The 27637-nt window shown below is 45.8% G+C and overlaps 1 pseudogene; it reads right to left on the bottom strand.

The window, feature by feature from the left end:
* Positions 1-545: 545 nt before the first annotated feature.
* The window catches only part of LOC111971472 (E3 ubiquitin-protein ligase SH3RF3-like), an 89303-nt pseudogene continuing 62211 nt past the window's right edge, over positions 546-27637 (bottom strand).

Raw genomic sequence — 27637 nt, forward strand, 5'->3', positions numbered from 1 at the left:
CTATCTTGTGCCGGACCAGGGGTGTTTGTGTGTGTGTGGAAACAGTGGATGAAGCATGTGCGTGGGTAGTAGTTGGAGTGGGAGGTGGGCTGGGTTGACCGTGTTGAGGAGGATGGGATATCTGGGTTGGGGTGACTTTCACTGTATCCTGAATAGAAACACACCAACACAGAACCTGGCATGCTGAAGTGCTGTTGGCATCAGAGAAGTGTTGACTAGAATGGTGATCAGTGTCCTTACAGTCCAGTTTCCTAAACACACACACACCTCTCTACCCTGTGATGACACACATACACACAGTGTCACACACACACACACACACACACACACAGCTCTCCACCTATATAGCATGCGTGTCAGCCAGGCCTTAGCTTCACTCTAAATGCAAATAGGTGTGAGGTGATTATTCCTGACAGCCTTGCTGTCACCTACCTCCACTGGGACAGAGAGAGGGAGGAAATAAGAGGAGAGGGAAGTGATGGATAGGAGGGAGGGGAGGCAGTAGTGAGATAGCATGTTTGTCAACAGGCACGAGGCGAGACAGGTTGTATTAAAACAAAGGCATTTATTGCAAAAATGCACTTGACATGAAAAACCAACCAAACCACAAGGTCATCATTACGAGACAATGTTTAATGATCACATGATCACATGGTAGAACGCTGGTCACCAGCGGAGGGCAACTCTGGCACCCACGAAATATAAATAATCTGGACAATATACAGTATCAGTCAAAAGTTTGGACACAGCTACTCATTCAAGGGTTTTTCTTTATTTTTACTATTTTCTACATTGTAGAATAATAGTGAAGACATCAATACTATGAAATAACACAAAGGGAATCACGTAGTATGTAGATTTGATTTGATTTGATTAGTAACTTTGTTTTTTTTAACAAACCTAAATATATGATATATTTCCCATTCTTAAAAGTAGCCACTCTTTGCCTTGATGACAGCTTTGCACACTCATAGCATTCTCTCAACCAGAATCATGAGGTAGTCACCTGGAATGCATTTCAATTAACAGGTGTGCCTTGTTAAAAGTTAATTTGTGGAAATGTTTTCCTTCTTAATGCGTTGTGTTGTGACAAGGTAGGGGTGGTATACAGAAAATAGCCCAATTTGGTAAAATACCAAGTCTATATTATGGCAAGAACAGCTCAAATAAGCAAAGAGAAACAATAGTCTATCAATACTTTTAAGACATGAAGGTCAGTCAATTTGGAAACATTTCAAGACCTTTGAAAGTTTCTTCAAGTGTAGTCTCAAAAACTGTCAAGCGCTATGATGAAACTGTCTCTCATGAGGACCGCCACAGGAAAGGAAGACCCAAAGTTACCTCTGCTGCAAAGGATAAATTCATTAGAGTTACCAGCCTCAGAAATTGCAGCCCAAATAAATGCTTCACAGAATTCAAGTAACAGACAAATCTCAACATCAACTGTTCAGAGGAGACTGCTGATCTCCACATGTGTGGTTCCCACCGTGAAGCATGGAGGAGGAGGTGTGATGGGGGTGCTTTGTTGGTGACACTGTTGGTGATTTATTTAGAATTGAAGGGACACTCAACAAGCATGTCTACCACAGCATTCTGCAGCGATACGCCATCCCATCTTTTTTGTGCTTAGTGGGACTATCATTTGTTTTTCAACAGGAAAATGACCCAAAACACACCTCTAGGTTGTGTAAGGGCTATTTGACCAAGAAGGAGAGTGATGGAGTGCTGCATCAGATGACCTTGCCTCCACAATCACCCGACCTCAACCCAATTGAGATGGTTTGGGACGAGATGGACCGCAGAGTGAAGGAAAACCAGCCAACAAGTGCTCAGCATATGTGGGAATTCCTTCAAGACTGTTGGAAAAGCATTCCAGGTGAAGCTGGTTGAGAGAATGCCAAGAGTATGCAAAGCTGTCATCAAGGCAAAGGGTAGCTACTCTGAAGAATGTAAAATATAAAATATATTTTGGTTACTACAAGATTCCATGTGTTATTTCATAGTTTTGATGTCTTCACTATTATTCTACAATGTAGAAAATAGTACAAATAAAGAAAAACCCTTGAATGAGTAGGTGTGTCCAAACTTTTGACTGGTACTGTATAAATATATATATATATATATATATATTCTTTATTTTCTGTTGCAGTAATGTAACACTTTTCTTGTAACACTTCTCTCACAGTTAGACAGCATTAGATTCAGCATGAGAAGTCAGTGGTACAGTACTCACACCAGACAATCTGTAAGGTCTTGTCAGTGATACAGTACTCACACCAGACAATCTGTAAAGTCTTGTCAGTGATACAGTACTCACACCAGACAATCTGTAAAGTCTTGTCAGTGGTACCGCACTCACACCAGACAATCTGTAAAGTCTTGTCAGTGATACAGTACTCACACCAGACAATCTGTAAAGTCTTGTCAGTGGTACTGCACTCACACCAGACAATCTGTAAAGTCTTGTCAGACAAACCAGAAAGACAGTTGACCTGAACACACTGACTCATGGGAACACCGGGGAGCAGGAATAGCAAGATGGGCGATGTGTGGTGACTGAATCATGTGGAAGTGCTGCATCTCCAACAAGGAGGTGATTTAGCTCCACAGACAAATAGTAGAAACAGACAAACAGGCTGGCATTTTGGGTTCAGTAGAAACAGGGTTACAGCTGGTTCATCTGGGGCTACGGGTTGCTTCTGGACCGGGTTTCACTCTATTCTCTCTCTCTCTCTGAGGAGGAGGGGAGAGACTGGGACCCATCCAGTCCTTTCACGTCACAGTGTGTGTGTTGGTGTGTGTGTGCGTGTGTGTGTGTGTATGTGTGTGTATGTGTGTGTGTATCAGGGCTTGATGGAAAGGCTCTAATCTCATCTGAATCTCTGGGTGTTTAAAGTCATCTGTCTGTCACCCAACTCAGGGATTACCCAGACTCCCCTGCTGCTGCTACTCGAATCAGAACCAGATGGTCTCACACACACAAGGGTGTGCTTTGTGCTGAGACGGAGTGTGCTGTCTGTCTATTGTAGATCTAGTCTCATCTGTGCTGTAGCCAACTTGTTCTGGCCTTCCTAACTCTGTGTGCTTCTGTTTCACTATGTCTTCCTGACCTGTAGACTTATCTGCTTTACTCTTCTAAACCAGTTGATCCTACTTCTGTTGTTGAACAGTTGTTTTGTGCTGAGTCAATGAGACAGTAGTTGTGTGCATAGATAGGAGTGGACCACTGTTGTGTGCTTAACCAATGAGAGAGGAATACTGCTGTGTGCTTAGCCAATAAAAAAGGACCACCATTGTGTGCTTAGCCAATGAAAGAGGAGTACTGTTGTGTGCTTCGCCAGTGAAATAGGAGGTTTGATGTAGCTTGCCAGACGTGAGGTATGTTTAAGACCATTTGAGACCATTGGTGTGCTTTCTGACCCGTTGTTGAGCTGCCACATGGCTGGTATTAACCACTGCTGGTCACACGCGCATTCACTCACACGCGCATTCACTCACACGCACACACGCACACGCACACACGTGCGCGCACGCACGCACGCGCGCACACGCACACGAACACCGACCAGAAGGAACAAGTATCAGGTAAGCCAGGGTCTTTAGGTGCTTCTGTAACCAGTCCGGCCTGTCTCTAGCCATACCACACATTCATTTGGACACTCATGTTTAGAGCATATACACACTGAAGCAGTAGAAAAATACTATGCACCGCCTGATGATGTCAACATCATAAGTCATTGATGAGGTTGATGAAGGACCCCTCCCATAGCTGTCCTGGGAGTGCCTGCGTGGATAAAGGCCCCTGCTCCTATGAGGCTGGTTGGAGCTGGGGTGGCGGTGTGTGTTGTGTTTTGTGTGTGTGGGTATTACTATCTTTGTGGGTACCGGAAATCCTCACAAGGATAGTAAAAAAAAAGGAAAATGATCCCCCATGGGGACATTTCCCAGGTCCTTACGAGGTCTTAGGCTATTTTAGGCGTAGAGGTTAGGTTTAGGGTTAGGGTTACAATTAGGGTTAGGGTTTGAATTAGAGTTAAGGGTTAGGGGTTAAGGTTAGGGTAAGGGTTAGGTTTAGTGTTAGGGTTAGGGAAAATAGGTTTATGGAAAGTAGGATTTTGAATTGAAATCACATTTAGGTCCCCACAAGGATAGTAAAACATACAGTTGATGTCAGAAGTTTACATACACCATAGCCAAATACATTTAAACTCAGTTTTTCACAATCCCTAACTTTTAATCCTAGTAAAAATTCCCAGTCTTAGGTCAGTTAGGATCACCACTTTATATTAAGAATGTGAAATGTCAGAATAATAGTAGGAAGAATGATTTATTTCAGCTTTTATTTCTTTCATCACATTCCCAGTGGGTCAGAAGTTTACATACACTCAATTCGTATTTGGTAGCATTGCCTTTAAATCGTTTAACTTGGGTCAAACATTTCGGGTAGCCTTCCTCAAGCTTCCCAAAATAACTTGGGTGAATGTTGTCCCATTCCTCCTGACAGAGCTGGTGTAACTGAGTCAGGTTTGTAGGCCTCCTTGCTTGCACACGCTTTATCCGTTCTGCCCACAAATTTTCTATTGGATTGAGGTCAGGGCTTTGTGATGGCCACTCCAATACCTTGACTTTGTTGTMCTTAAGCCATTTTGCCACAACTTTGGAAGTATGCCATTTGGAAGACCCATTTGCGACCAAGCTTTAACTTCCTGACTGATGTCTTGAGATTTTGCTTCAATATATCCACATACTTTTCCTACCCCATGATGCCATCTATTTTGTGAAGTGCACCAGTCCCTCCTGCAGCAAAGCATCCTCACAACATGATGCTGCCACCACCGTGCTTCACGGTTGGGATGATGTTCTTCTGCTTGCAAGCATCCCCCTTTTTCCTCCAAACATAACAATGGGCATTATGGCCAAACAGTTCTATTTTTGTTTCATCAGACCCGAGGACATTTCTCCAAAAAGTATGATCTTTGTCCTCATGTACAGTTGCAAACGGTAGTCTGGCTTTTTTATGGAGGTTTTGGAGCAGTGGCTTCTTCCTTGCTGTGTGGCCTTTCAGGTTATGTTGATATAGGACTCGTTTTACTGTGGATATAGATACTTTTGTACCTGTTTCCTCCAGCATTGATTGATTTGCACTTTTCGCACCAAAGTTTGTTCATCTCTAGGAGACAGAACATGTCTCCTTCCTGAGCGGTATGATGGCTGCGTCGTCCCATGGTGTTTATACTTGCGTACTATTGTTTGTACAGATGAACGTGGTACCTTCAGGCATTTGGAAATTGCTCCCAAGGATGAACCAGACTTGTGGAGGTCTACAATTTTTTTCTGAGGTCTTGGCTGATTTCTGTTGATTTTCCTATGATGTCAAGCAAAGAGGCACTGAGTTTGAAGGTAGGCCTTGAAATACATCCACAGGTACACCTCCAATTGACTCAAATTATGTCAGTTAGCCTATCAGAAGCTTCTAACACCATGACATCATTTTATGGAATTTCCCAAGCTGTTTAAAGGCAAAGTCAACTTAGTCTATGTAAACTTCTGACCCACTGGTATTGTGATACAGTGAATTATAAGTTAAATAATCTGTCTGTAAACAATTGTTGGAAAAATTACATGTGTCATTCACAAAGTAGATGTCCTAACCGACTTGCCAAAACTATAGTTTGTTAACAAGAAATTTGTGGAGTGGTTCAAAAACAAGTTTTAATGACTCCAACCTAAGTGTATGTAAACTTCCAACTTCAACTGTATGCTCTGTGTGTTTGTGTGTAGCGATCCTCTTCAGAAGATTTCTACGAAGCTGCCGGGGAAGAGCCCAGTGCGTCCAGTCCTCTGCAGAGTGCCTTTGTACCAGCCATCTTCTCTCTTCTTATGAACAAACACCACGTCTCCCTCTCTCAGCTCGATCTCTGCCTCGCTCTGAGGGGGGTAGGGCACAACCACACGATACCTAGGGAGGGAGAGTTATGAATAATGATGCACTGTAACTCATATTAAGACACACACACACACATGCACACACACAGTAAGTATTGATATATGCAGCTACTCAGGTCAACATCATTCAGCAGTCTTGTACATAAACGGCTCACACAGATTTATAAGTGCTTGACACTTTGGAGTAGTGTGTCTGGAGCAGTGTGTGTGTGTGTGTGTGTGTGTGTGTGTGTGTGTGTGTGTGTGTGTGTGTGTGTGTGTGTGTGTGTGTGTGTGTGTGTGTGTGTAAGCGGCTGCTCTCAGAGAAAAAATACATGTCTGTGTAAACCAGAGGAGCTATAGCTCACAGTGACCGCTGAAGGACTGATAACCTACAGCTAGTATCAAACTCCAAGCTGTGAGTGTGTGTGTGTCTGTGTGTGTGTGTGTCTGTGTGCGCGCTAGTGCTTGCGCGTGCTTGCACTTTCTTGCGCTTGCTTGCATGTGTGTGTGCTGGAGGGCACTATTATCTCTGACACACACCGATGGGGATAGGAGAAGAGTGATGATCAGAGGCTCATTTGTTTTTTGTGCTGCAGTGGCGTAGACTAGCGTATGTTTCAAGGTGTGTGTATGAGAGTGTGTGTAAACACAGTATATTTGTTGTAACACAGTATATATTGGTGTAACCCTAGATTGTAAACTGACATGGCTACAGGGTTTGTGTCTCTTTGTTAACAAGAACTTGTGCGCAATCTCTTATATGAAGGAAGTCTCGAAGTTCTGCTTGCCTGAGTTAGAACACCTCATGATAAACTGTCGACCACACTATTTAAGAAAATAGTTTGCATCTATATTTTTCGTAGCTGTCTATTTACCACCACAAACAAATGCTGGCACTAAGACCACACTCAACGAACTGCAAACAAGAAAATGCTCACCCAGAGGCAGCTCCTAGTGGCCAGTGAATTTTAATGCAGAAAAACTGAAATCTGTTTAACCTAATTTCTATCAGCATGTCACCGGTGCAACTAGAGGCGAAAAAACTCGAGCTCAACTACTCCACACAAATACGCAATAAAAAGGTCCGCCTCGCCCTCCATTTGGCAAATCTGACCATAAGTCAATCCTCCTCATTCATGCTTACAAGCAAAAACTCAATAAGGAAGTACCAGTGACACGCTCAATACGGAAGTGGTCCTCAGGTGATAGAGCATGGTGCTTGCAGCGCCAGGATATGGGGTTGATTCCCGGGACGACCCGTGAGTAAAATATATGCATGACTGTAAGTCGCTTTGGATAAAAGTGTCTGCTAAATGGCATATATTATTATTATATTAGATATTATAAGTAGTCCGATGACGCGGATGCTAAGCTACAGGACTGTTTCACTAGCACAGACTGGAATATGTTACGGGATTAATCCGATGGCATTGAGGAGTTTACTACCTCAGTCACTGGCTTCATAAATAAATTAATTGAGATTATAATGGCGCAAGAGGGGATGGGTGCCGTTTTACGGGCTCCTAATCAACTGTGCTAGTTTGTATGTTTTTTTGGCATTGTTTGTAACTAATATTGTACATAATGTTGCTGCTACCGTCTCTTATGACCGAAAATAACATCTGGACATCAGAACAGCGATTACTCATCTCGAGCTGGACAAAGATTATTTCTTTAATGAGTCCGACACGAAGGTTAAACTGCTTTGTCAAGACAAGGCCCAAATCCCATCATCAGCGTGAAGAAAAGACGGAGAAAAAGGGGGAGGGCAGGGTACCTTGTATGAATTCGCCGACGAGTAGGTAAACCACCATTACCCTCTGTATTATTGGCCAACGTGCAAACATTGGAAAACTAACTGGACGATCTATGATTGAGACTATCCTACCAACGGGACATTCAAAAGTCTAATATCTTATGTTTCACTGAGACTTGGCTGAACGACGACACGGATAATATAGAGTTGGCTAGCTTCTACGTGTTTCGGCAGGACAGAGCAAGCTACGTCTGGTAAGACGAGGGGCGGGGTTGTGTGTCTATTTGTAAATAACTGCTGGTGCGCGATGTCTAATATTAAAGAAGTCTTGAGGTATTGCTCGCCTGAGGTTGAATACCACATGATAAGCTGTAGACCACACTATCTACCAAGAGAGTTCTCATCTATATTATTCGTAGCCGTCTATTTACCACCACAAACCGATGCTGGCACTAAGACCGAACTCAACGAGCTGTAAAAGGCCATTTGCAAACAAGAAAATGCTCATCCAGAAGAGGCGCTCCTAGTGGCCGAGGACTTTAATGCAGGCAAACTTCTACCAGCATGTCACATGTGACACCAGAGGGAAAAAAACTCTAGATCACCTTTATTCCACACACAGAGATGTATACAAAGCTCTCCCTCGCCCTCCATTTGGCAAATCTAACCAGAAGCCATGGATTACAGGCAACATCCGCACCGAGCTAAAGGCTAGAGCTGCCGTTTTCAAGGAGAGGGACAATAATCCGTACGCTTATAAGAAATCCTGCAATGTCCTCAAACAAACCATCAAACAGGCAAAGTGCCAATGCAGGACTAAGATTGAATCCTACTACACCGGCTCTGATGTTCGTCGGATGTGGCAGGGTTTATTACGGACTACAAAGGGAAACCCAGCTGCGAGCTTCCCAGTGACGCAAGCCCACGAGACAAGCTAAATGCCTTTTATGCTCGCTTCGAGGCAAGCAACACTGAAGCATGCATGAGAGCACCAGCTGTGTGCTCACGCTCTCCATAGCTGATGTGAGCAAGAACTTTAAACAGGTCAACATTCACAAAGCCACAGGGCCAGAAGGATTCCCAGGACGTGTACTCAAAGCATGTGCGGACCACCTGGCAAGTGTCTTCACTGACATGTTCAACCTCTCCCTGGCCGAGTCTGTAATACCTACATGTTTAAAACAGATCACCATAGTCCCTGTGCCCAAGAAAGCGAAGGTAACCTGCCTAAATGATTACCGCCACGTAGAACTCACGTTGGTAGCCATGAAGTGCTATGAAGAGGCTGGTCATGGCTCACATCAACACCCTAATGCCAGGAACCCTAGACCCACTCCAATTCGCTTACCATCCCAACAGATCCACAGATGACGCAATCGCAATCGTACTCCACACTGCCCTTTCACACCTGGACAAAAGGAACACCTATGTGAATAATGCTGTTCATTGACTACAGCTCAGCGATCAACACCATAGTGCCCACAAAGCTCATCACTAAGCTAAGGACCCTGGGACTAAACATCTGCCTCAGGAAGTCCAGGATCCAGTTTCAAACGGGCCGTCAGGTGGTAAGGGTAGGCAACAACATATCTGCCACGCTGATCCTCAACACAGGGGACCCTCAGGGGTGCGTGCTTAGTCCCCTCCTGTACTCCCTGTTCACCCACAACTGCGTGGCCAAGCACGACTCCAACACCATCATTAAGTTTGCTGACGACACCACAGTGGTAGGCCTGATCACCGACAACGATGAGACAGCCTATAGGGAGGAGGTCAGAGACCTGGCAGTGTGGTGACAGGACAACCACCTCTCTCTCAATGTGAGCAAGACAAAGGAGCTGATTGTGGACTACAGGAAAAGGAGGGTCGAACAGGCCCTAACATAGATAGGGCTGTTGTGCAACAGGTCGAGAGTTCCTCGATGTCCACACCTTCACAGTTGTGAAGAGGGCACGACAACGCCTCTTCCCCCTCAGGAGGCTGAAAACATTCATGGCCCTCAGATCCTCAAAATGTTCTACAGCTGCACCATTGGAGAGCATCTTGACTGGCTGCATCACCGCTTGGTATGGCAACTGTTTGGCATCAGACCGCAAGGCGCTACAGAGAGTAGTGAGTACGGCCCAGTACATCACTGGGGCCGAGCTCCCTGCCACCCAGGACCTCTACAGCAGGCGCTGTCAGAGGAAGGCCCTAAAAATTGTCAAAGACTCCAGCCACCCATCATAGACTGTTCGCTCTGCTACCGCACGGCAAGCGTTACCGATGCACCAAGTCTTGAACCAACAGGACCCTGAACAGCTTCTAGGGTGGCAGGTAGTCTAGCGGTTAAGAGCATTGGGCCAGTAACTGAAAGGTCGCTGGTTCAAATCCCCAAGACAACTAGGTGAGAAATCTGTCAATGTGCCCTTGAGCAAGGCCAGGGTCATCAATAATGGCTGATCCCTGGCTGCGACCCCACTCTCCGAGGGTGTCTCGGGAGAGTGGGATATGCAAAAAATGAATTTCCAATTCACATAATATATATATAGTGCATTTGGAAAGTATTCAGACCCTTTCCACATTTTGTTACGTTACAACCTTATTCTAAAATTGATTAAATTAATTGTTTTCCTCATCAATCTACACACAATACCCCATAATGACAAAGTGAAAACAGACGGAAGCTACTCCTCAGTAAAAGGCACATGACAGCCCGCTTGGAGTTTGCCAAAAAGCACCTAAAGGACTCTCAGACCATGAGAAACAAGATTCTCTGGTCTGATGAAACCAAGATTGAACTCTTTGGCCTGAATGCCAAGTGTTACATCTGGAGGAAACCTGGAACTCCCTACTGTCAAGCATGGTGGTGGCAGCATCATGCTGTGGGGATGTTTTTCAGAAGCAGGGACTGGGAGACAAGTCAGGATCCTTGATGAAAACCTGCTCCGGAGTGCTCAGGACCTCAGACTGAGTCCAAGGTTCACCTTCCAACAGCCAAAGCACACAGCCAAGACAACGCAGGAGTGGCTTCGGGATAAGTCTCTGAATGTCCTTGAGTGGTCCAGCCAGAGCCTGGACTTGAACCCGATTGAACATCTCTGGAGAGACCTGAAAATAGCTGTGCAGTGACGCTCCCCATCCAACCTGACAGAGATTGAGAGGATCTGCAGAGAAGAATGGGAGAAACTCCCCAAATACAGGTGTGCCAAGCTTGAAGTGTCATACCCAAGAAGACTTGAGGCTGTAATCGCTGCCAAAGGTGCTTCAACAAAGTACTGAGTAAAGGGTCTGAATATTTATGTAAATGTAATATTTACTTTTTTTTAATCAATTTGCAAACATTTCTAAAAACCTGTCTTTGCTTTGTCAACAATGTAATCCATTTTCGAATAAGTCTGTAACCTAACAAAAATGTGTACATTTGAATAGTTCCTGAATGCACTCAATAGTACATGAAATCGGACAAATGTAAGCACCCAGCTAATTATTATAATTACCCCCAAGCTATACGACTGCTAAATACACTGAACAAAAATATAAACACAACATGTAAACACAACATAGCATATAAAGTTTGTGTTTCATGAGCCGAAATAAAAGATCCCAGAAATTTTCCACATGCACAAAAAGCTTATTTCTGTAAAATGTTGTGCACAAATTAGTTTACATCCCTCTTAGTGAGCATTTCTCCTTTGTCAAGATAATACATCCACCTGACAGGTGTGGCATATCAAGAAGCTGATTAAACAGCATGATCATTACACAGCTGAACCTTGTGCTGTGGACAAAAAAGGCCACTCTAAAATGTGCAATTTTGTCATACAGCACAATGCCACAGATGCAATTGGCAGGCTGATTGCAGGAACGTCCACCAGAGATCGTTTAGAGAATTTGGCAGTACGTCCAACTGGCCTCACAACCGCAGACCATGTGTAACCATGCCAGCCCAGGACCTCCACATCCGGCTTCGTCACCTGCGGGATCGTCTTAGACCAGCCACCTGGACAGCTGATGAAACTGTGGATTTGCACAACCAAAGAATTTCTGGACAAACTATCAGGAACCGTCACAGGGAAGCTCATCTGCATGCGCATCGTCTTCACCATGGTCTTGACCTGACTGCAGTTCGTCGTCGTAACTGACTTCTGTGGGCAAATACTCACCTTCGATGGCCACTGGCACGCTGGAGAAGTGTGCTCTAACGGATGAACACCTGTTTCAACTGTACCAGGCAGATGGCAGACAGTGTGTATGGCGTCGTGTGGGCGAGCGGGTTTCTGATGTTAATGTTGTGAACAGAGTGCCCTATGGTGGCGATGAGGTTATGGTATGAACAGGCATAAGCTACGGACAACAAACACAATTGCATTTTATCAATGGCAATTTGAATGCACAGAGATACTGTGACGAAATCCTGAGGCCCATCATCGTGCTATTCATCCGCCGCCATCACCTCATGTTTCAGCATGATAATGCACAGCCCCATGTCGCAAGGATCCGTACACAATTCCTGGAAGCTGAAATGTCCCAGTTCTTCCATGGCCTGCATGCGCACCAGACATGTCACCCATTGAGCATGTTTGGGATGCTCTGGATCGACGTGTATGACAGCATGTTCCAGTTCCCGCCAATATCCAGTAACTTCGCATAGCCATTGAAGAGGAGTGGGACAACATTCCACAGTCCACAATCAACAGCCTGATCAACTCTATGTGAAGGAGACCTCTCCGAGCTGGGCATCTCCGGCGCGGCCCACGCTTGGATTGCGTCCTACCTGACAGGTCGCTCCTACCAGGTGGCGTGGCGAGAATCTGTCTCCGCACCACGTGCTCTCACCACTGGTGTCCCCCAGGGCTCTGTTCTAGGCCCTCTCCTATTCTCGCTATACACCAAGTCACTTGGCTCTGTCATATCCTCACATGGTCTCTCCTATCATTGCTATGCAGACGACACACAATTAATCTTCTCCTTTCCCCCCTCTGATAACCAGGTGGTGAATCGCATCTCTGCATGTCTGGCAGACTATCAGTGTGGATGACGGATCACCACCTCAAGCTGAACCTCGGCAAGACGGAGCTGCTCTTCCTCCCGGGGAAGGACTGCCCGTTCCATGATCTCGCCATCACGGTTGACAACTCCATTGTGTCCTCCTCCCAGAGTGCTAAGAACCTTGGCGTGATCCTGGACAACACCCTGTCGTCTCAACTAACATCAAGGCGGTACCGTTCCTGTAGGTTCATGCTCTACAACATTCGCAGAGTACGACCCTGCCTCACGCAGGAAGCGGCGCAGGTCCTAATCCAGGCACTTGTCATCTCCCGTCTGGATTACTGCAACTCGCTGTTGGCTGGGCTCCCTGCCTGTGCCATTAAACCCCTACAACTCATCCAGAACGCCGCAGCCCGTCTGGTGTTCAACTTTCCCAAGTTCTCTCACGTCACCCCGCTCCTCCGCTCTCTCCACTGGCTTCCAGTTGAAGCTCGCATCGCCTACAAGACTATGGTGCTGCCTACGGAGCTGTGGAGGGGAACGGCACCTCCGTACCTTCAGGCTCTGATCAGGCCCTACACCCAAACAAGGGCACTGCGTTCATCCACCTCTGGCCTGCTCGCCTCCCTACCTCTGAGGAAGTACAGTTCCCGCTCAGCCCAGTCAAAACTGTTCGCTGCTCTGGCACCCCAATGGTGGAACAAACTCCCTCACGACGCCAGGTCAGCGGAGTCAATCACCACCTTCCGGAGACACCTGAAACCCCACCTCTTTAAGGAATACCTAGGATAGGATAAAGTAATCCTTCTAACCCCCCCCCCCTTAAAAGAGTTAGATGCACTATTGTAAAGTGGTTGTTCCACTGGATATCATAAGGTGAATGCACCAATTTGTAAGTCGCTCTGGATAAGAGCGTCTGCTAAATGACTTAAAGTTAATGTAAATGAGATATAAGGCAAATCGTGGTCACACCAGATGCTGACTGGTTTTCTGATCTACTCCCTTACCTTTTTTCAAAAAGGTATCTGTGACCAATAGATGCATATCTGTATACCCAGTCATGTGAAATCTGTAGATTAGAGCCTAATGAATTTATTTCAATTTACTGATTTCCTTATATGAACTGTAACTCAGTAACATTTTTGAAATTGTTGCATGTTGCGTTTATATTTTTGTTCAGCATAGTTAATTAGTTAAATAGTTAACCAATAGCTACCCAGAATATCTTCATTGACCCTTTTTGCACTAATCTCTTTTGACTCATCACATACACTGCTGTTACTGTTTATTATCTACCTTGCTGCCTAGTCACTTTATCCCTACCTATATGTACATATCTTCCTCAATTACCTTGTACCCTGAACATGGACTCGGACTGGTACCTGGTAAAAGACAAGTTATCGTTACTCATTGTGTATTTATTCCTTGTGTTATTATTATAATATTTTTTTGCATTGTGGAAGGGCCCGTTAGTAAGCATTTCACTGTTAATCTACACTGTTGTTTACCAAGCATGTGACAAATAAAATTAGATTAGATTTTTGGACAAACACACATACACACACTCTAACACACGCACTCTACACACCACACACATTGTAATGCTGTCGTATTGTGGATTTATATGTACATTTAACAGAGTAATAATGTAATAATGTCTTGTGTTATTTATGATGTATAGGGATCCTAATAAATACTACTCAATACTAAAATACGTAACCTCTCTCTGGACAGGGTGTGTGTATGAGAGTGTGTGTAACCACAATACTGTATACGTATACCTCTCTCTGGACAGGGTGTGTGTATGAGAGTGTGTGTAACCACAATACTGTATGTGTATACCTCTCTCTGGACAGGTGTGTGTATGAGAGTGTGTGTAACCACAATACTGTATACGTATACTCTCTCTGGACAGGGTGTGTGTATGAGAGTGTGTGTAACCACAATACTGTATACGTATACCTCTCTCTGGACAGGGTGTGTATGAGAGTGTGTGTAACCACAATACTGTATATGTATACCTCTCTCCGGACAGGGTGTGTGTATGAGAGTGTGTGTAACCACAATACTGTATACGTATACCTCTCTCTGGACAGGGTGTGTGTATGAGAGTGTGTGTAACCACAATACTGTATATGTAACCTCTCTCTGGACAGGGTGGGTGTATGAGAGTGTGTGTAACCACAATACTGTATACGTATACCTCTCTCTGGACAGGGTGTGTGTATGAGAGTGTGTGTAACCACAATACTGTATACGTATACCTCTCTCTGGACAGGTGTGTGTATGAGAGTGTGTGTAACACCAATACTGTATACGTATACCTCTCTCTGGACAGGGTGTGTGTTATGAGAGTGTGTGTAACCACAATACTGTAATGTATACCTCTCTCTGGACAGGGTGTGTGTATGAGAGTGTGTGTAACCACAATACTGTATACGTATACCTCTCTCTGGACAGGTGTGTGTATGAGAGTGTGTGTAACCACAATACTGTATACGTATACTCTCTCTGGACAGGGTGTGTGATGAGAGTGTGTGTAACCACATACTGTATACGTAACCTCTCTCTGGACAGGGTGTGGTATGAGAGTGTGTGTAACCACAATACTGTATACGTATACCTCTCTCTGGACAGGGTGTGTGTATGAGAGTGTGTGTAACACAATACTGTACATGTATACCTCTCTCTGGACAGGGTGTGTGTATGAGAGTGTGTGTAACCACAATACTGTTACGTATACCTCTCTCTGGACAGGGTGTGTGTATGAGAGTGTGTGTAACCACAATACTGTATACGTATACCTCTCTGGACAGGGTGTGTGTATGAGAGTGTGTGTAACCACAATACTGTATATGTATACCTCTCTCTGGACAGGTGTGTGTATGAGAGTGTGTGTAACCACAAATACTGTATACGTATACCTCTCCTGGACAGGGTGTGTGTATGAGAGTGTGTGTAACCACAATACTGTATACGTATACCTCTCTCTGGACAGGTGTGTGATGAGAGTGTGTGTAACCATAATACTGTATACGTATATCTCTCTGGACAGGGTGTGTGTATGAGAGTGTGTGTAACCACAATACTGTATACGTATACCTCTCTCTGGACAGGGGTTTGGGTTCAGGCCGGAGGCCAGCAGTGCGTTTCCGGTGCGGGGCGTCGGGGCGACCGGGGGAAGTTGAGGTCGAGATCCTGACTTCCTGTGCAGAGGCTCTAACCCCATGCCCCACCATCTCACTTTCAATTGGACAAGACCCGGCACGCCCCTGAGCTTCCATTGGACAGGAGCCAGAGCGGTGTGATGTGGGAGGACGGCACCCGACAGGGGGAGGGTCGGGGGGAGGATGGGGAGAGCGCGATGACTTTCTCTTGGCCGCGGCTCCCGAGAGAAGCTTTAGCAGACCTCCTCTTCTCTCTTTCTGCAGACAGAACGAGACGGAGAAGAGAAGGGGATGATAAAATTATAAGTCTCTTCTTTCACTCACTACAGACTATCTGTTCTCTTTGTCTGACAGTATCACTCCTGGTCTCAGAGACAGTTAACTGGTATCTACCTGATGTAATAATGACACCTCCTGTTTGCCAGTACAGATCTGAGATCTGAGTGTAGTTCTCTGACCCGCCACCAGAGAGCAGCACAGCACATATCAGAGCAGATAGATTAGTTTCGATGTATGTGAGGTGGAATTTACTGAGTGTGTGTGTGTGTGTGTGTGTGTGTGTGTGGGTGTGTGTGTGGTGTGTGTGTGTGTGTGGTGGTGTGTGTGTGTGTGTGTGTAATCATGTGCCTGTGTGCGTGTTAGAGGTGATGGGTGAGCCAATTACAGCGCATAATGAGTATGGAGGCGTCTGTGACGGCACAGCAGGACTCATAACACACACGCAAAGACACGCGCGCACACACACCACAAATCTCAAACTCCCTGACACACACAGCTCAATCAGGCAGCAAACTCCAACGCATAATAAGCCAATGCATGTGGGAAATAAAATGGTTAGGAAAGATAGAGGCTTAATGCTATGAGACTAAATCATACTATAGATGATCCATCACAGCTCATAGCCAAAGAATGTTTATCGTGGTCGTTCCCTAGTCTATTGTCTTAGTCTCTGCCCAGTTTCAGATTAAATCTTATTGCCACAAACTGTCTCATCTTGTGTCTGTGAAGCCAGATAGGCTCCTCTCTCACAGACATCTCTACCATCCATCACTGTCACCGTGGACTCATCTTAATATACACATCAAGATGAAGACAAAAAACACAGACAGCCCTGTTACACTGGTAGTCTGCCTGTTTGTTGTTGGAGGATTCTGCACCATGTCCAGGTGCAAGCAACTTCCCCCCCAACACCTTTTCCCCTAGCTATTCCTTTAATAATCCCTGTCTATATCCTGACTAAATAACATTAGGTTGATTTGATTTGACTATGGCATCATGTTGAAATATTTTAAAGCAGTGTGATGTGGGAACCAGGAGAGCATGGAGCATGGAGAGAAAGAAGAGATGAAGAGGACAGAAAGAGACAGCTAGATGACTCACCTTCTCTGGTTTGGGGGACTGCCCCTGGGCGTTGCTGTGGGAGGGGCCAGGTGAGGGTGGCTGGAAGGGATTGGTTGATTCTCCATTGAGCAGGGCAGCACTGGCGTTGGGAGGGGTAAGGCATGAGAGGGGAGAGGAACGGGGAAGGAGAGGGAGGAGAGGCAGGAGAGGGGCGCGAGGCAGGGAGGAGAGGGGAAGGGCCAGGGGACACCATGGACATTGGGCGAGCGATTGGCCAGCGCAGCGCGAGGGGAGGAGGTCTGACGTCGGAGAGGAGAGATGGCCGCTGTGGGACGCTCTGGGCTGCTGGCGGGCGGGCTGTGGACTGAAAAACACATACACACATAACACACTCTTATATAGTATTACACAGTATCTTACTGTTACTAGACACACCTACATCCTGTTCCTGCTGTCATCAGAGCTGGCAGTTTGAACTCACATAGTCTACCTATGGCGATATTTTCTTTTGTAATGGATACCAGATGTGTTGATTTGTGTGAGTGAAAAGAAAGAGAGAGAGAGAGGAGGTGGGGAGAGATTGAGTTCTGTGCTCTATTATTACGCCTCCACTAAACAACAGCAGTGATGTCACTGAGGAAGGAGTGTGTTGTGTGTGTTGTGTGTGTTGTGTGTGGTGTGTGTGGTTGTGTGTGTGTGTGTGTGTGTGTGTGTGTGTGTGTGTGTGTGTGTGTGTGTGTGTGTGTGTGTGTGTTGTGTGTGTGTGTGTGTGTGTGTGTGTGTGTGTGTGTGTGTGTGTTATTCTGGGAAGCGATTCCACACTGTGCACTCATAAGGCTCCCAGGAGAAACTTTAAATACCATCATGTTCTCCGTGACGGAGAGAGGGAAGGAGGGAGAGAGGGAAGGAGGGAGAGAGAGGCCAGATATAAGAGAGATGGATAAAATGTACAGCACTAGAACCTGAATCATCTTTGTGTGTGTGTGAGTATCTTTGTGTGTATGTACAGTACCAGTCAAAAGTTTGGACGCACCTACTCATTCAAGGGTTTTTCTTTATTTTTACTATGTTCTACATTGTAAAATAATAGTGAAGACTTCAAAACTATGAAATAACACATATGGAATCATGTAGTAACCAAAAATATTAAAAGGTTACTATATTTTATAATATATTTTATATTTGAGATTCTTCAAAGTAGCCAGTCTTTGCCTTGAGGACAGCTTTGCATACTCTTGGAATTCTCTCAACCAGCTTCACCTGGAATGCTTTTCCAGGTGAACAAATGATGGTCCCAAATGATAGTTTCACTAAGCACAAACCGGATGGGATGGCTTATCACTGCAGAATGCAATGGTAGCCATGCTGGTTAAGTGTGCCTTGAATTCTAAATAAATCACAGACAGTGTCACCAGCAAAGCACTCCTGCACCATCACACATTATCTTCCATGCTTCACAGTGGGAACCACACATGCGGAGATCATCTGTTCACCTACTCTGCGTCTCACAAAGACACAGCGGTTGGAACCAAAAATCCTACATTTGGACTCATCAGATCAAAGGACAGATTTTGTCACGTTCTGACCATAGTTCTTTTGTGTTTTCTTTGTTTTAGTGTTGGTCAGTACGTGAGCTGAGTGGGCATTCTATGTTGTGTGTCTAGTTTTCCTGTTTCTGTCTTTGGCCTGATATGGTTCCCAATCAGAGGCAGGTGTTAGTCGTTTGTCTCTGCACCAGATAGGACTGTTTCGGTTTTCACGTTTTGTTGTTTATTTATTTTGTAGTGTTCAAGTTTATAGTCTTCATTAAACATGATGAACATTGGCTACGCTGCGCTTTGGTCCTCTCCTTCGTCCACAGAAGAAAACCGTTACAGATTTCCACCAGTTTAATGTCCATTGCTCGTGTTTCTTGGCCCAAGCAAGTCTCTTCTTCCTAATGGTGTCCAACAGTTGATGTTGAGATGGGTCTGTTACTTTAACTCTGTGAAGCATTTATTTGGGCTGCAATTTCTGAGGCTGGTAACTCTAATGAACTAATCCTCTGCAGCAGAGGTAACTCTTGGTCTTCCTTTCCTGTGGCGGTCCTCATGAGTGCTAGTTTCATCATAGAGCTTCATGTTTTTGCGACTGCACTTGAAGAAACTTTCAAAGTTCATTAAACTTTCCGGATTGACTAACCTTAATATCTTAAAGTAATGATGGACTGTCGTTTCTCTTTGCTTATTTGAGCTGTTCTTGCCATAATATGGACTTGGTCTTTTACCAAATAGGGCTATCTATCAGGAATCAAGGTAAGACCCAGATGCAGACACATCAAATTGACAATGGTTTAATATTTCAACAGGGGCAGGCAATAGACAGGTCAAGGCAGGCAGGGGTCAGTAAACCAGAGGTGGAGCAACGGTACCGGACGGCAGGCAGGATCAGGGGAAGGCAGAGTGGTCAGGAAGGCGGGCTTAGAGTCAGGACAGGCAAGGGTCAAAAACCAGGAGGGCGAGAAAAAGAAAGACTGGGAAAAGCAGGAGCTGATAACAAAAACGCTGGTTGACTTGACAAACAAGACGAACTGGCAACGGACAAACAGAGAACACACGTATAATTACACAGGGGAAGATGGGCAACACCTGGAGGGGGGTGGAGACAATCACAAGGACAGAAGATAGTGTCACAGATCAGCGTGTGACACTATCTTCTGCATACCACCACTACCTTGTCACAACACAACTGATTGGCTGAAACGCATTAAGAAGGAAAGAAATTCCACAAATGAACTTTTAACAATGCACACCTGTTAATTGAAATGCATTTCAGGTGACTACCTCATGAAGCTGGTTGAGAGAATGCCAAGGGTGGCTACTTTGAAGAATATCAAATATCAAATATATTTTGATTTGATTTTGATTTTAACACTTTTTTGTTTACTACACGATTCCATATGTGTTATTTCATAGTTTTGAAGTCTTCACTATTATTCTACAACGTAGAAAATAGTAAAAATAAAGAAAAACCCTTGAATGAGTATGTGTGTTCAATCTTTTGACTGGTACTGTATGTGCGTGTACCCAGTTGCATGGCAGAGCGGGCCTGGTTAACTGTTTGTTGTCCAGAGCGAAGGCAGTTCTTCAGCTGAGCAGCGGCAGACTGGGGGGAGGAAGGGGAGGCTGCCTTACTCCCCTGTCCCGCCCCTCCCACCTGCCCTGAGAGACAGGAGTTCCGCGAACCACCCACTGCAAACGGAGCTCTGCAGTGAGAGAGAGAGAGCGAGAGAGAGAGACAGAGAGAGGGAGAGGGGAGCCTGAATGGTTCCAGTGAGTCCTGTAAGAATAGTGACCATGATACCATTGACATCAGCTCTAGGATACTATCATCACCATAGCTGCTTATCGACTGCCTGTCACACAGAGCTATGCGTTTTAAAGGGTGTGTGAGAGATAGTGTGTGTGAAAGGAGAGAGTATTTTTCTGAGAAAGAGAGAGAGAGAAAGTGTGTGCGTGCGTGTCTCACCTGGACACGGGTGTGACGTAGTTTCCAGGGAAGACACCTGAAGCCGCGGTGCGTAGAGAGGTTCCTTTAAACCACCCGTCCTGACACTTCTCTGTGACGCGGTACATCTCTCCTTTCCTCAGCTCCAACTCATCTGCCTTCTGGGGCTTATACGCATACAGGGCCAGGTAGCTGGGATACACAGATCATTCATGATAACAGGATGAAATAATTAGTGGTATTCTTTTCAAATGGTCAAACAAATATGTAATACTCCCACATAAAAAGAGGTTCCGTACAATTGTCTCATGAACTCAAATCCAAATGGCTGGAGTAAAGAAAAATGTTGACTTCACTGTCCAAATACTGTTGGAGGGTACTGTATGGCTGAATATATGTCTGATATATGAATGTATAGGTCTGAATATATGTCTGAAGAATAATAGGAGGGAAGAGTAAACAAGGTCTCCATGCACTGCCTCTGGGTTACTATGGTAACTGGGGGACGTTTTCCCCATAGCAACAGGGCTGGTTGCCAGGTCGGAGATGGAAGTGTCTGACCTCATCAGCGGGACAACCTGCTCTGGATACTGTGTGTGTGTGTGTATGTGTGTTGCCTGCGCCCAGGGAAATATGTAATTAGGTACGACAGCATCTCTATATTCATCTCAGTTTCCGTATCACCATTTAGATAGGACAGCAGCTCAGAGAAAACAGCAAACATTGTCAGGCAACTCATTTACCTATAGATTTACCAGTTAGTGAACCATGCCTGTGTGATGAGTAAACTGTACGTTTCTTGAGTGTGTACTTACATGTTGAGTGGTAGTTGGACCTTGGCTTGAGCCAGCAGTTCTGAGGTGACTGAAGCCACTCTGGGAGGAACCAGAACCCCTACTGAGGAGGGAGAGGGACCAGGGGGAGAGTCCTGTATCCGTGCAGCAGCCCTGGGGTCAGAGGAGCTGATGAGGACAGGGTGGGAGATCTCCATACTGTGTCTGTTGTTGAGCTGTGCTGTCCGCTGCGTCACACTCAGAGCTGTGAAGGAGTGGCGCTTCTTAGCATTCTTCTTCCCCTCTCCTCCTCTCCTCTCCTCTCCTCCTCTCCTCTCCTCCCCTCGCCTCTGGAGGGCGCCATTGCTGCTTCCTGGAGAGGATGGCTTAGGGGAGGGGCCAGAGGAGCAGGGACCCAATGGGAGGCCGGGGGGTGGGTCAGAGCTGGGGCCAGGGACGGGATTGGGTGTCGGCTTGTCAATCTCCATCAACTGTTTGGCTGTTTCATTTAGCTAGAGTGAGAGGAGAGGAGAAGAACGAAGGAGTGAGGAGAAGGGAGAGGATGAGAGAAGAAGAAGAGAAGAGGAGAGAGGGGAGTGAGAGGAGAGGAGAAGAAGGAGAGAGGGAGAGGAGGAGGAGAGAGAAAAGAGGAGGAGAAGGAGGAGAGGAGAAGGGAAGGAGAGAGGAGGAGAGGGAGAAGAGACGGAGGAGAGGAGAGGAGAGAGGAGAGAGGAGAAGAGGATCTCAGGATCTGATTCCTGGCTCTCAGGCCGCCTGCTCTTGTGGCAGAACTTCCAACAGCCGCAAAGGATCCAAACACACACAAAGACACACGACACCACACACACCACACACACACAACCACACGTCTCGCATCTCGGGTAGGAGTATCGTATGTACTCAGTGAAAGAGAGGAGAGAGAAACGTTGTAATGCAGCTCATATCTGAGAGGATGATAGTAGATCTTGTATTCGTTCCTTGCTAGTCAGATAATATACACACAATCTGCCCAGCACAATACTACTCACTCTACCTCACAGACAGAATGCTCAGTCTCACAGTCACAGGTCCTCTCAGTTCACACACAACACAACACAACACACACACACACACACACACACACACACACACACACACACACACACACACACACACACACACACACACACACACACACACACACGATTTGTTTTACTATCCTTGTGTGGGATCAAACAACTTAATCCCATTCAATCCAATTCTCCCACCTAACTCTAACCTAACCCCAAAGCCCTTGACCCTAAACCTAACCTAACTCCTAACCCTAATTGTACCCTAAACCTAATTGTAACCCTAAAACCTAACCCTAAAATAGCCTTTTTCCTTAGTGGGGACGGTAAAAATGTCCCTCCTGTCCAAATGTTCCTTGTTTTACTATCTTGTGAGGACTTCTGGTCCCCACAAGGATAGGAAACCAAAAACACACACACATACACCCACCAAATATACACACCACCACAAGTTCAATGTCAATGTGACATTCATACCATTATCAAATAAATTGTATTTGTCACATGCGCTGACAGGTGTAGACTTACAGTAAATTGCTTATCACAAGGCCCTTAACCAACAATTTGCAGTTTTAAGAATATACCTAAAAAAAAGAAAGAGATAAGAATGACAAATAATTAAAGAGCAGCAGTAGAACAATAGCGGGGCTATATAGAGGTGTACTGGTACAGAGTCATGGTCACTGTGCGGGGCAGCGGTGTCTAGGTAATCGATGGTAATGGGGGGGGGGGGAAATGCAAAAAGTCTGGGTAGTCATTTGATTAGCTGTTCAGGAGTCTTATGGCTTGGGGGTAGATTATATTTTGGAGCCTCTTGGACCTAGACTTGGTGCTCCGGTACCGCTTGCCATGCAGTAGCAGGGAGAACAGTCTATAACTAGGGTGGTTGGAGTCTTTGACAATTTTTAGGACCTTCCTCAGACACCGCCTGGTATAGAGGTCCTGGATGGCGGGAAGCTTGACACAGGTGATGTACTGGGCCGTACGCATTACGCTCTGTGGTGACTTGCGGTCGGAGGCCGAGCAGTTGCCATACCAGGCAGTGATGCAACCCGTCAGGATGCTCTCAATGGTGCAGCTGTAAAATCTTTTGAGGATCTGAGGACCAATGCCAAATCTTTTCAGTCTACTGAGGGGGAATAGGTTATGTTGTGCCCTCTTCACGACTGTCTTGGTGTGCTTGGACCATGTTACTTTGTTGGTGGTGTGGACGCCAAGGAACTTGAATCTCTCAACCTGCTCCACTACAGCCCCGTCGATGAATGGGGGTGTGCTCGGTCCTCCTTTTCCTGTCGTCCACAATCATCTCCTTTGTCTTGATCACGTTGAGGGAGAGGTTGTTGTCCTGGCACCACACGGTCAGGTCTCTGACCTCCTCCCTATAGGCTGTCTCATCGTTGTCGGTGATCAGGCCTACCATTGTTGTGTCATCAGCAAACTTAATGATTGTGTTGGAGTCGTGCCTGGCCGTGCAGTCATGAGTGAACAGGGAGTACAGGAGGGGACTGAACACGAACCCCTGAGGGGACCCCGTGTTGAGGATCAGCGTGGCGGATGTGTTGTTACCTACCCTTACCACCTGGGGGCGGCCAATCAGGAAGTCCAGGATCCAGTTGCAGAGGGAGATGGTTAGTCCCAGGGTCCTTAGCTTAGTGATGAGCTTTGAGGGCACTATGGTGTTGAACGCTGAATAGCGTCAATGAACAGCATTCTCACATAGGTGTTCCTTTTGTCCAGGTGTGAAAGGGCAGTGTGGAGTGCAATAGAGATTGCATCATCTGTGGATCTGTTGGTGCAGTATGCAAATTGGAGTGGGTCTAAGGTTTCTGGGATAATGGTGTTGACGTGAGCCATGACCAGCCTTTCAAAGCATTTCATGGTTGCAGACGTGAGTGCTACGGGTCGGTAGTCATTTAGGCAGGTTACCTTAGTGTTCTTGGTTACAGGGGCTATGGTGGTCTGCTTGAAACATGTTGGTATTACAGAGTCAGACAGGGAGAGGTTGAAAATGTCAGTGAAGACACTTGCTATTTGGTCAGCGCATGCTCAGAGTACACGTTCTGGTAATCCGTCTGGCCCTGTGGCCTGAATGTTTACCTGTTTGAAGGTCTTACATCTGCTGCGGAGAGCGTGATCACATAGTCGTTCGGAACAGCTGATGCTCTTATGCATGTTTCAGTTTTATTTGCCTCAAAGCGAGCATAGAAGTTATTTAGCTCGTCTGGTAGGCTCGTGTCACTGGGTAGCTCTTGGCTGTGCTTCCCTTTATAGTCTGTAATAGTTTGCAAGCCCTGCCACATCCAACGAGCGTCGGAGCCGGTGTAGTACAATTCGATCTTAGTCCTGTATTGACACTTTGTCTGTTTGATAGTTCGTCGGAGGGCATAGCGGGATTTCTTATAAGCTTCCGGGTTAGAGTCCCACTCCTTGAAAGCGGCAGCTCTACCCTTTAGCTCAGTGCGAATGTTGCCAGTAATCCATGGCTTCTGGTTGGGGTATGTACGTACAGTCACTGTGGGGATGACGTCCTCGATGCACTTATTGATAAAGCCAGTGACTGATGGGGTGTACTCCTCAATGCCATCGGAAGAATCACGGAACATATTCCAGTCTGTGCTAGCAAAGCAGTCCTGTAGTTTAGCATCACTGGTGCTTCCTGCTTTAATTTTTGCTTGTAAGCAGGAATCAGGAGGATAGAATTATGGTCAAATTTGCCAAATGGAGGGCGAGGGAGAACTTTGTCCGCGTCTCTGTGTGTGGAGTAAAGGTGGTCTCTGGATGAGCGTTTTCCTGTTTGCATATGGCGATATACAGCTCATTGAGTGCAGTTTTGGTGCCAGCATCGGTCTGTGGTGGTATGTAGACAGCTTCAAAAATTACAGATGACAACTCTCTAGGTAGATAGAGTATCTCATGATAAGCTGTAGACCACACTATCTCAGACGAGCAAAACATTGAGACTTCCTTAGATATCGTGCATCAGCTGTTGTGGTACTTTCAGCACATCCCATTTATTTTCCAGCAATTGAACATTAGCTAGCAGGGCGGAAGGCAAGGGCAGATTAGCCACTCGTCGTCTGATCCTCGCAAGGCACCCTTATCTTTTTCCACGAAATCTCAGTTTCCTTCTCCAGCGAATCACAGGGATCTGGGCCTGGTTGGGTGTCTGTAGTAGTATATCCCTCCCGTCCGACTCATTGAAGAAGAATTCTTCATCCAGTTTGAGGTGAGCAATCGCAGTTCTGATGTCCAGAAGCTCTTTTCGGTCATAAGAGACGGTAGCAGCAACATTATCTACAAATCAAGTTACGAACAACGCGAAAAAACAAACAAAATAGCATGGTTGGTTAAAACCTCTTAAGGATCGGACCCTTTTTTTCAGTTTTCGCACAAAATGACATACCCAAATATAACTGCCTGTAGCTCAGGCCCTGAAGGAAGGATATGCATTTTCTTGGTGCGATTTGAAAGGAAACACTGAGGTTTGTGGAAATGTGAAAGGAATGTAGGAGAATATAACACATTAGATCTGGTAAAAGATAATACAAAGAAAAAAACTACCGTTTTTTTGGTTGTTGTTGTACCATCATCTTTGAAATGCAAGAGAAAGGCCATAATGTATTATTCCAGCCCAGGTGCAAGTTAGATATTGGCCACTAGATGGCAGCAGTGTATGTGCAAAGTTTTAGACTGATCCAATGAACCATTGCATTTCTGTTCAACATTTTGTATCAAGACTGCCCAAATGTGCCTAATTTGTTTATTAATAACTTTTCATGTTCAAAACTGTGCACTCTCCTCAAACAATAGCATGGTATTCTTTCATTGTAATAGCTACTGTAAATTGGACAGTGCAGTTAGATTAACAAGAATTTAAGCTTTCTGCCAATATCAGATATGTCCTGGGAAATGTTCTTGTTACTTACAACCTCATGCTAATCGCATTAGCCTACGCTAGCTCAACCGTCCCGCAGGGGACCCACCAATCCTGAAGAAGTTCGAAGAGCCGATAAGACGGCAGCCCTCCCCTCCGGCGCCATCATATTTTTCACCATGTTGAACTCAGGGGAGGCCACTGCTACATTCATTTACATCAATATCACCTGCGCTGTTTCCCTGTGTGTGTGTGTGCGTGCGTGTGTGTGTGTATAGACTGTAGGAGTGAATCTGTCTCAGTGTGTGACATGTCAGTTTTCCATATTAATAGATATGCTAATCAGAGCCAGACCATATGGAAATGAGCCTGATAGATTGATCCTGCACTGACGGCATCACACTCAGGGGACCAATAGACACACACACTCTCTTTCTGAAGGTCAGCTACACACAGACAGACAGTGAATAACTTCATCCAAATATGATGTTTTGCCTCTCGCCATTTCATGCATACTTTCCCACAGTATACACAAAACACCTGAATGTGTCCCTTATCACTGTCTTTACGTGTGTGTGTGTGTCTGTGTTCGTTCTTCCCTGAGGCAGACCCATCCTCCACCCTGTGCTTTTTTGCTTTCTGCGGTCATATTTCATTTGAGTAGTGCTATGCTCACTGTGTGTGTGTATGTGTGTGCTTGTGTGTGTGTGTGTGCGTGCGTGTGTGTGTGTGTGAGGTGCATTAAGTACTCTAGGTGAGTCTGACACTACAGCTGATGAGCTGATATCTGCACTGCGAAAAGGGTAAGCGAGACACACACACACACTGTGGCAAGTGTGTCTTCTCCACCCACACCCACTCCTAAGTCAAACTGCAGTGTGTCTTCTCCACCCACACCCACTCCTAAGTCAAACTGCAGTGTGTCTTCTCACCACAATCCACTCCTAAGTCAAACTGCAGTGTGTCTTCTCCACCCACACCCACTCCTAAGTCAAACTGCAGTGTGATTAAAGGGGTGTGAAGGGTTAATGGCGCAGAGCCACACCACCAGAGAAGAGGAGACAGGAGGATAGCATAGCAGAGGAGAAGAGAGCGCTCCCTCCTCCCTCCCTCAATGCTCCACTCCAGCTGGGACACCCTAATTATGCCCCCCCAAACCACCTCGTGCAGAGATAACCACACACACACACACTCCATGCCGTGTCAAAGTGATGGAAGACCCTTAATTATTGATGTATCTCTATCTAATAAGACCCCCTGTGTGTGTGTGTGTGTGTGTGTGTGTGTGTGTG

The sequence above is a fragment of the Salvelinus sp. IW2-2015 genome, linkage group LG2 (assembly GCF_002910315.2).
Source record: "Salvelinus sp. IW2-2015 linkage group LG2, ASM291031v2, whole genome shotgun sequence".
Lineage (NCBI taxonomy): Eukaryota > Metazoa > Chordata > Actinopteri > Salmoniformes > Salmonidae > Salvelinus > Salvelinus sp. IW2-2015.